Consider the following 11055-nt stretch of genomic DNA (forward strand, 5'->3'; position numbering starts at 1 on the left):
TCGCTGTAGGTTTTTCATAGATGGCTTTTATGATATTGAGGTATGTACTCTCTATTCCTATACTTTGAAGAGTTTTGATCAAGAAAGGATGTTGTAGCTTGTCAAATGCTTTTTCTGCATCTGTTGAGAGGATCATATGATTCTTGTTCTTTCTTTTGTTAATGTATTGTATCACACTGATTGATTTGCAGATGTTGAACCAGCCTTGCAGCCCAGGGATAAATCCCACTTGGTCATGGTGAATAATCCTTTTAATGTACTGTTGGATCCTATTGGCTAGTATTTTGGTGAGAATTTTTGCATCCATGTTCATCAAGGATATTGGTCTGTAATTCTCCTTTTTGATGGGGTCTTTGTCTGGTTTTGGGACCAAGGTAATGCTGGCCTCATAAAATGAGTTTGGAAGTTTTCCTTCCATTTCTAGTTTTTGGAACAGTTTCAGGAGAATAGGTATTAATTCTTCTTTAAATGTTTGGTAGAATTCCCCGGGGAAGCCATCTGGCCCTGGGCTTTTGTTTGTTGGGAGATTTTTGATGACTGCTTCAATTTCCTTAGTGGTTATAGGTCTGTTCAGGTTTTCTATTTCTTCCTGGTTCAATTTTGGTAGTTGATACATCTCTAGGAATGCACCCATTTCTTCCAGGTTATCTAATTTGCTGGCATAGAGTTGCTCATAATATGTTCTTATAATTGTTTGTATTTCTTTGGTGTTGGTTGTGATCTCTCCTCTTTCATTCATGATTTTGTTGATTTGGGTCATTTCTCTTTTCTTTTTGATAAGTCTGGCCAGGGGTTTATCAATCTTGTTAATTCTTTCAAAGAACCAGCTTCTAGTTTCGTTGATCTGTTCTACTGTTCTTTTGGTTTCTATTTCATTGATTTCTGCTCTCATCTTTATTATTTCTCTTCTCCTGCTGGGTTTAGGCTTTATTTGCTGTTTTTTCTCTAGCTCCTTTAGGTGTAGGGTTAGGTTGTGTATTTGAGATCTTTCTTGTTTCTTGAGAAAGGCCTGCATTACTATATACTTTCCTCTCAGGACTGCCTTTGCTGTATTCCAAAGATTTTGAACAGTTGTGTTTTCATTTTCATTGGTTTCCATGAATTTTTTTAATTCTTCTTTAATTTCCTGGTTAACCCATTCATTCTTTAGTAGGATGCTCTTTAGCCTCCATGTATTTGAGTTCTTTCCGACTTTCCTCTTGTGATTGAGTTCTAGTTTCAAAGCATCGTGGTCTGAAAATATGCAGGGAATAATCCCAATCTTTTGGTAGTGGTTGAGACCTGATTTGTGACCTAGGATATGATCAATTCTGGTGAATGTACCATGGGCACTAGGGAAGAATGTGTATTCCATTGCTTTGGGATGGAATGTTTTGAATATGTCTGTGAAGTCCATTTGGTCCAGTGTTTCATTTAAAGTCTTTATTTCCTTGTTGATCTTTTGCTTACATGATCTGTCCATTTCAGTCAGGGGGGTGTTAAAGTCCCCTACTATTATTGTATTGTTGTCAATGTGTTTCTTTGCTTTTGTTATTAATTGCCTTATATAATTGGCTGCTCCCATGTTAGGGGCATAGATATTTACAATTGTTAGATCTTATTGTTGGATAGACCCTTTACGTAGGATATAGTGTCCTTCTTCATCTCTTATTACAGTCTTTGTTTTAAAATCTAATTTATATGATATAAGGATGGCCACCCCAGCTTTCTTTTGGTGTCCATTAGCATGGTAAACGGTTTTCCACCCTCTCACTTTCAATGTGGGGGTGTCTTTTGGTCTAAAATGAGTCTCTTGCAGACAGCATATCGATGGGTCTTGTTTTTTAATCCAATCTGATAGCCTGTGTCTTTTGATTGGGGCATTGAGCCCATTTACATTCAGGGTAACTATTGAAAGGTATGAATTTAGTGCCATTGTATTGCCTGTAAGGTGACTGTTACTGTATATTGTCTGTGTTCCTTTCTGGTCTATGCTGCTTTTAGGCTCTCTCTTTGCTTAGAGGACCCCTTTCAATATTTCTTATAGGGCTGGTTTCGTGTTTGCAAATTCCTTTAGTGTTTGTTTGTCCTGGAAGCTTTTTATCTCTCCTTCAATTTTCAATGACAGCCTAGCTGGATATAGTATTCTTGGCTGCATATTTTTCTCGTTTAGTGCTCTGAAGATATCCTGCCAGTCCCTTCTGGCCCGCCAGGTCTCTGTGGATGGGTCTGTTGCCAATCTAATGTTTCTACCATTGTAGGTTACCTATCTCTTCTCCTGAGCTGCTTTTAGGATTTTCTCTTTGTCTCTGAGACTCGTAAGTTTTACTATTAGATTTCGGGGTGTTGACCTATTTTTATTGATTTTGAGAGGGGTTCTCTGTGCCTCCTGGATTTTTTTTTTTAAGATTTTATTTATTTATTTGACAGAGAGAGAGAGCACAAGTAGGCAGAACAGCAGGGAGAGGGAGAGGAAGAAGCATGCTCTCCGCTGAGCAGGGAGCCTGACGTGGGGCTCGATCCCAGGACCCTGGGATCATGACCTGAGCTGCTGAAGGCAGGCGCTTAACCGCCTGAGCCACCCAGGTGCTCCAGCCTCCTGGATTTTGTTGCCTGTTTCCTTCCTCACATTAGGGAAGTTCTCTGCTATTTTTTGTTCCAATATACCTTCTGCCCCTCTCTTTCTTTCTTCTTCTTCTGGGATCCCAATTATTCTAATGTTGTTTCGTCTTATCGTATCGCTTATCTCTCAACTTCTGCCCTCGTGATCCTGTAGTTGTTTATCTCTCTTTTTCTCAGCCTTTATTTTCCATCACTTCTATATCGCTGATTCTCTCTTCTGCCTCATTTATCCTAGCAGTTAGTGCCCCCATTTTTGATTGCACCTCATTAATAGGCTTTTTGATTTCAACTTGGTTAGATTTTAGTTCTTTTATTTCTCCTGAAAGGGTTTCTCTAATAACTTCCACGCTTTTTTCAAGCCCAGCTAGTATCTTTAAAGTCATGATTCTGAACTCTAGATCTGACATCGTACTAATGTCCGTATTGAGTAGGTCCCTGGCTGATGGTACTACCTCTTGTTCTTTTTGCTGAGGTGATTTTTTTCATCTTGTCATTTTGTCCAGAGGAGAATAGATGAATGAGAGAACAAAATGCTAACAGGTTAACAACATCCCCAGCAAATATACTCTATACAAGTCAGAAAAGACCTGAAACCGGGGGAAAAGAAAGGGAAAGAATGAAAAAAGAGAGAGAAAAAAAAGAAAAAGATAAAAACAAAAACAGAATGATACAAAAAAACCAGAATATGATCAAATATGATGAGGCTAGTGCATAGATCAGTGCCACACACTAGATTTTGGGCGTATTTTGGTCTGTTAGAAAAAAGTACCTCCTAAAATTTTAAAGGAAGAAAGACTTTATATATGTACAAAATAAGGGTCAATACAATGAAGGGATGGAAGAGGATTGTAAAGATGAAAATTATAAAAGGTTTTATAAAAGGAATTGATAAGATAAGAAGTTTGAAAAAAGAAAGAAGAAGATTTAAAAAAAAAAAAGGGAGAGAATGTGATCAGGCAGGAGACAATCAAACTAGTGATTTAGGGTATATTTTGATCTATTAGAAGAAACTGTATCTCAAAATTTTAAAAAGAGAACAACTTATATATATGCCAACAATAAGGGTAACTACTATGAAGGGATAAAATATGACTCTAAAAATGAAAAATAAAAAATGTTTTTTTTAAAAAAGGGATTGATAAGATGTTGGTTGAAAAAGGGAAAAAGAGAAATTAAAAAAAAGCAGTTAAAAAATTAACTTTGAAAAACTAATGAATCATGGTAAAAAAAGCCACGAATTCTATGTGCAGTATTCCCCTAGCGCTGGAGTTCTCCCGTTCTCATTGATCAGTAAACTTGGTCTTGGCTGGCTGTTCGTGCTGATCTTCTGGGGGAGGGGCCTGTTGCCGTGGTTCCCAAATGTCTTTGCCGGAGGCGGAATTGCCCCGCCCTTGTCGGTCAGGGCTAAGCAATCTGCTCGGGTTTGCTCTCAGGAGCTTTTGTTCCCTTGCAAGCTCTCGGTACAGCTTTGGAGGACCAGGGCGAAAATGGTGGCCTCCCAATCTCCACCCGGAGGAGCTGAGAACTCGGGGCCCCGCTCCTCAGTACCCCCCCAGAGAAAAGCAGTCACTCACGTGTCCCCAGTCTCCGGCCGCACTCCGTGCTTACCCGGCCTGTGACCGAGCGTTTCTATCTCTGGCACCCGACCCGTGTAGAGTCTCCAAACCCAGCAGATCCCTGCGGTGCGCTCCCACGCCGCTCCTCCTGGGAGAGGAAGGGGAGTCTCCCCGATCTGCTGCTTGTTGGGTCCCTGCTGCAGGAGCAGTGGCCCAAGTGGGCCACGGATCACAGTTTATGGCAACCCCGAGCTGAGAGCCCATGCCTCGGCTCCGTCTCTGCAGCCGGCTTCCCCGCTTCAATACCTGAGAGCTCTGCTGCACTCAGGCACCCCCGGTTTTTCTGTGACCCCGGGGGTCCTAAGACCGCACTGTCCTGGGAGGATTCCACCCCCCGCTTAACCACTGCAGCGACGTCCCTCAGTGGAGCCGACTTCTAAAAGTTCCGACTTTGTGCTCCGCGGCTCTAGCACTTGCCAGAAGCGGCCGACGGAGGCCCCCTCCCCCGCCGCCTATTCTCCCGAATATCGCGTCGGATTCACTTCTCCGCACGTCCTACCTTCCAGTAATTGATCGCTTCTCTGTTCAGAGAGTTGTTGCTACTCTCCTGTTCGATCTCCTGTTAAGTTTGTAGGTGTTCAGAATGGTTTGATCCGTATTCAGCTGACTTCCTGAGACCAGACGAAATCCAGGTCTCCTACTCCTCCACCATCTTGCTCCACCCCTCCAGTAAAACACATTTTTTAAAAGTTTAATACATTTTAAGATGTCTTTTGGCTTAAATCTTAAACAATTACATTTGGAAATTAATGAACTTTCTGATATTTAGTCTGTATGAAAAAACAAAATGGTTGGTAGGGCCAGAGTAGTTGTCCTTCAGTGATTCCACATTCTGCCACACCTTTTATGAATATTTTCACACTGTTGCCTTTGGAAAAATTCATTATACTAATCCATTAAGCTTCAACTCCTTCTTAATTGCTTTTTTTCCCCCCCAAATATCTCATCTCACCAGTGGCTCAGTACATCTATCATTGCTGACTCCTGAAATGAAATTTGGTGATATGTTGACATGTAGGTATAACAAGCTCAGTTACCTCAAAAATCATTACCTTTGAAACTTCTCCGAGTAGTCAGAAAAACTAGTGAGTCATACCTTGGAATAGATGGTCATTGAAATCAGCATCATTTGAGAATTAGGGAAACATTTTCAGCTCTTTTTGAGAAATCCTAAGTGTTAATCTTTTAGGGTTTACTTTGGTGAATGAATGTGAATGAATGAAAGGCATTTCTGGTTCATAGTGTATCTTCTTTAACTGTAGTAGATAATAACAACTGTTTTCCAAAGTGGTTGCACTAATTTATACTCCCATCAGTAGATGTTGAGTTCCAGTTGCAGAATGTTCCAGTTGCTTCACATCCTTGCCAACACTTGATATTGTCTTTTTAATTTTTGCTCACTGATGAGTATGGACTGTTATATTATTGTAGCTTTAGAGCTTTATGAGCTTTTCATTGGCCTCTCTGGCCCATATTGAACTCTCATCTGTGAATTCCCTTGGCATTATCATCTGTACTAATTTTGGTGCTATGTGATATTCTGATGCCACTGAACTTTTTCATGAGTATCTCTTACATTCTAGCTGGATGTTAGCTTCTAGAAGGGAATACTTATTGTTTACTATCTAGAGTGTTTACCCAGGCACTTGACCCAAGTTGATTGCTTCAGAACAGAATTGTTTAGCCAGGCACTTGGCCCAAGTTGATTGCTTCGGACTCAAAATTAGACCTCCTGAGTTAGAGGTACTCATTTTTGGTAAATTCACAAAGATTAAAGAAACTTCAAAATCAAGTGAATCTGTTCTTATGGCTTTCTTATATATGAGCCAAAAAAGATGTCCAAATATCTTGGTGACATTTCTTGTTCCCATCGTTAAAAGATCAATATTGTTTGAATGTATCTCATGGTCTTCACATCTCTTTCAGTCTGACTCTCTAAACATTGCATGGCTTATCCTATATTCATGACCAAGATTAAATGGTCCTTGATTTGTCTTACTTTTTGTGGGCTGATTTGTGTGATGCTCCTTAAGCTGGTCTTTGGTGAACATCTTTTATTTGTGATGAGACAATGATGGCCATCAACAAATTCTTCAACAATTGTACTGGAATATTTTTGTTGGTTCTGTGAAAAGAAAATATGGAAAATGAAATATCAATTTTACGTTAATGGATATGAAGGAAATTGATAGAGCATTCCACTTAAACCAAAAGTAAAACAGCTCTTTTATTGGGCACTTATTAACTACCTACTAAATAGAAAGATAGGCATATAAATCTCATTGATTTCAATCTTTACTTTTTTTTTTAAAGATTTTATTTAGGTTTTTGAGAGAGAGGGAAAGAGAGAGCCCAAGCAGGGGGAGGGGCTCATTTCTGTGCCCCTGAGATCATGACCTGACCTGAAATCAGAAGCTTAACCTGACAGAGCCACCCAGGTCCCCCTCAATCTTTACTTTTTAAAGCTTCACTAATTTGGAGTAATTTTGATAAAGTCCAGTCAGAATTATAGTTAGTGCTTTATTATTTATAAATTTATGTATTTACCTATATTCTTTCTCTTTCTAGACTGTCGATTCATACACAGAGGGACCTGTGCCAGAAACTTGGAAAGGTGACTTACCGACTGCCTTAGACAACTTACTTAACCTGCTCTGTGTCTTAGTTCCCTCATCTGTAAAATGGGGATACTAATAGTCTATCTCATAGGGCCATAGTGAGAATTAAATTAGTTGACATGTATAAAATGCTTGGAACAGTGCCTGAATGATGTGATCCAAATTTAGGAGATGGTTCTAGCAGCAGTATGGAAGATGAACTGATAGAGGTAGAGACAGGTTGCCAAAAAACCCCTCAAAACCCCAAAACCAAACCAACACAGTAGCTTTCCAACTTTATTTTTACAACCCACAAGAGAAATGCATTTTATACTGTAACGTCAGTACACAACACACACATGCATATATAATTAAAACTTTTAATTTTATTTTACTTTTGTAAAATAATATTTATCATTAATAGCTAACATGTACTTTACTGTTTTCTATTTCATTCCATTTAAAAATGCTGACTGGGACCTAATATTTTTAAAGATCTACTAACAGGTCAAAATCTGCAGTTTGAAAAATGGTCTTAAACTCACCTATTAGCTTAAACCTGGTTTCATCCCATTTTGTCTTCCATGAAGCATCTTTATTTGTTTAGTCTGTCTCCTTTTCTTCTTTATTTCTTTTGACCTTTCAAAGTAAATGTACATTAACATGTCTCTCCAGGGGCGTCTGGGTGGCTCAATCAGTTAAGTGTCTTCTTGACTCTTGATTTTGGCTCCAGTCATGATCTCAGGATGGTGGGATTGAGCCCTATGTCAGGCTCTGCGCTGCGCGTGGAGCCTGCTTAAGATTCTCTGTCTCCCTCTCCCTTTGCACACTCTCTCTCAAAAATAAAGTAAGATAAAATAAAATAAAATAAAATGTCTCCTCACATTTTGAGTCGAACAATGTTGGAAGGAAAGCATTTAAATATGATGTAGTAAAAGTTTCTAGAACATTTGTTATTACTTATATAGGTGTACATTTCAAAGAAAAAAATTACAGTACTATTTTGATAAATATCTCAGTTGAAACTATTCCACAATCAGAGCTTGGTTTCATATGCCTTTAATTGCTTAATGTAAGTGATAAATTCATACAAAACCACAACTCTCTTGGACCCAAATATACTGTTCCTCCAAAGAAAATGAAATTGGATAATGGAAAATCTTTCTTATCGAACTTACCCTTGATTTTATTTCCTCTTTCTGATCCAGTTTCAAACTCACGACTGAAAAGAAAAATAGCACATCTTATACTCTATATTGATTGTTCGAAATAGTCATAAAAATTGTAATACCCAGGACTGTTTTTAAAGACTCTGAGTTGAAGACATTGAATTTTAACTTTCTGTGTTTTTATTCCTTCTGGTCTTGAATTACATGGCCCCGAATGACTGTTAAGCATATAATATGTCGGATAGAATGTGCTTGTTTTCTGAGCAGGGAAAGTAGAGCCACAGGGCTGCCCTAAACTTCAGTTCAGTTGGGCAAACATTTGTGGAGTGTCTTGTGTGGGATGATAATGCCTAGAACTGGGGGGTGGGGGGGGAAGGGAAGGTTTGTGAATCAAGGCCTTGGTCACTGCCTTTATAGAGTTGGCAATGGGGGCATTAAAAATAGTACTTACCGGATGGACTTTGTGGAAGTGTGTTCAGCCCTTGTGATATAATACAGTTGCATTCAGTTGAGAACGTCAATAGGAGCTACTAGATACCTATACTTGCTCCCAGCCCCACCTGCTCCCCTTCTTCACCAAACTCACAGCTTCCCACATACCAGCCCCATCCCTGGAGCAGGTGACGGTAGGTCCCCATTTCATCCTCCAGGTACATCTTGATGTCCAGCACCTGCTGACAGCCTGCACTCTGGCTCCCTACCTCCTGGAGGACCTGGATCTCCACTGTCAGTATCCGCACTTGGGCCTGTGAAAGCTGAGTCTGGTAGTTGGCCTCAGATTCTGTTGGCCTGGCTTCCGTGGATGTTTTCTGAGGATACTGTGAAGTTTGACGTTTTCCCTCAGAGAAAAGATGAAACAAAGTGTTATTTAGGCAGATAAGTATCACAAAGTGTTCCTATTCATGTTGCAAGAAAGAAGACACAGTGCATAGCCATTTTCTCTCCTCTATTCTAGCCCTTTCTCTTTCAAGTGAAACAGAGATAAACTTTTCCACTCGGATACCATGTTTTAAGGGGGTGAGGTTTTTTTTTTTTTAAGATTTATTTATTTGAGAGAGAGAGAGAGAAAGAGGGCATGCGCGTAAGGAGGGGCAGAAGAAGAGGGAGAGAGAAACCTCAGCTGACTCCTCGCTGAGCTCGGAGCCTAACAAGGGGCTTGTTCTCATGACCCTGAGATCATGACCTGAGCAGAAACCAAGAGTCAGATGCTTAACCAACTGTGCCACCCAGGGGCCCCAAGGGGATGAAGTTTTCAGATTTGAGAGAAGGAGGGTACTTCACCTTGTGTGTTTTGTACCAAGCCAAGCATTTCAAACCGTGGTGAGCACTTGCTTTCGTGGAGTATGAAAATGCTGCTTGCGTATGGAGAGCATTGATTCTCAAAAGGATGTCTTTGTTCCTCTTCTGGGCATATGGCAACGTTTGGAGACATTCTGGTTGTCACAAAGGATGACAGGGGATGCTACTGGTATCTTGTGGATAGAACTTATGGATGCTGCTACAACTGATAAGGTTGTACAGGACAGCCACCCTCTGCCCAAGAATTATCCAACCTCAAATGTCTAGAGTGTCAATGTTGATACACCCTACCTGAGAACCTGACATTGGATGTTATGTATTACAGAAGTTTCAGCAAACCCCTTGAATTAGGGTGAATCTGACCTAATTTTAATTCACTGTAACATTCATTTCACCACCTTGATTTTTTTATTGTTTTTAAAATTTAGTTGCATAGAGTCATAGATTTTAGAATTGGAAAGTACGTTATGGATTACCAACTCCCTTGTTTTATAGATAAAGGAAAAATGAGGTTTAGAGATGGATACTTTTGGAAGAGTGACTTATCTAAGGTCACACACTGAGTTTAGAGACAGCCTAGGACCAGGGCTCAGGTCTACCAGGCTGATGCAAAATATAACAACTGGCTAATGCATTATTAGTTTAACAAAAACTTCTTTATAGTTAAAGTGTGCTTCCCAGAAGACAGAAATGCCACCGCTCTCCTGTTTCCTATCTCACAGCTTCTGAAACATCAGATACTTGATAAATGCTTATCACAAATAATCTTGTCTTTTGGGAGTACAAGTGAAAATTTATTTATTTATTTAAAAAAGATTTTGTTTATTTATTTGAGAGGGAGAGAGAGCACAAGGAGGCAGAGTGGCGGAGGGAGAGGGAGAAACAGACTCACTTCTGATCAGGGAGCCCGACTCGGAGCTTGATCCCAGAACTCAGGGATCATGACCTGAGCCCAAGGCAGATGCTTAACCGACTGAACCACCCAGGTGTCCCTGAAAATTGTTTTAAAAAAAAGGAAAACATTGTGCGGCGCCTGGGTGGCTCAGTCAGTCGAGCGTCTGTCTTTGGGTCAGGTCATGATCCCAGGGTCCTGGGATCGAGCCCCACATCGGGCTCCCTGCTCGGTGGGAAGCCTGCTTCTCCCTCTCCCACTCCCTCTGCTTGTGTTCCCTCTCTTGCTGTGTCTCTCTCTGTCAAATAAATAAAAAATCTTAAAAAAAAAAGAAAACATTGTAATTCAAGTGTAAATGTACAAAGTCTTCTTAATTAAAACACAACATATATATTCCTTGTTATTGAAGAATGGGATCTTCATGAAGACATTTTACCTAGATTAATTCTCTTAAGCTTTCAGACAGGAGTCCTGCCTTACCACCTACCTGGAGATAGAAACAAGTGATCTCATTCTGGAAATGAGCCAGCCCAGTGTTTCTCTAACAGTGAGCTCATGTTGACAGGCTTGTGGTGCCTTAGCTGATTCAGGGGCTGGAGTATTTTCAAAATAGGGGTTGATATGTGGAGTTAATTTTGCTTCTAGATATTTTTCATGTATTAAATGAACACTCTCCTGTCTGAGTTAGTAATTAAGAAGCCAAAGATCTTAAAATTATGAGAGCTTTTAAAAATAAATTTCATCAGGGAATATAATATTTTGGAAACCTATTGCTGAGGTGAAATCATGAAATTACCTGTGAGGACAAATAGGTTTTTTGGCATATTCACCCAGGAGGAGACTGTTACATACCAGAGCTCCTGCAGACTATGGTTCTAGCT

The 11055-nt window shown here is 40.0% G+C and overlaps 1 long non-coding RNA gene across 1 annotated transcript in view; it reads right to left on the reverse strand.

The window, feature by feature from the left end:
* Nucleotides 1-8761, reverse strand: part of LOC141370996 (uncharacterized) — a 21778-nt gene extending 13017 nt beyond the window's left edge. The window contains exons 1-2 of the long non-coding RNA XR_012375576.1: nucleotides 8435-8761; nucleotides 7993-8036 (exon numbers count right to left, since the gene is read on the reverse strand). This is a non-coding gene — a long non-coding RNA (uncharacterized lncRNA). The remainder of the gene's footprint in view (nucleotides 1-7992; nucleotides 8037-8434) is intronic.
* Nucleotides 8762-11055: the final 2294 nt, after the last annotated feature.

The sequence above is a fragment of the Callorhinus ursinus genome, unplaced genomic scaffold (assembly GCF_003265705.2).
Source record: "Callorhinus ursinus isolate GAN/ISIS: 27379988/994484 unplaced genomic scaffold, GSC_fseal_2.0 scaffold52, whole genome shotgun sequence".
Lineage (NCBI taxonomy): Eukaryota > Metazoa > Chordata > Mammalia > Carnivora > Otariidae > Callorhinus > Callorhinus ursinus.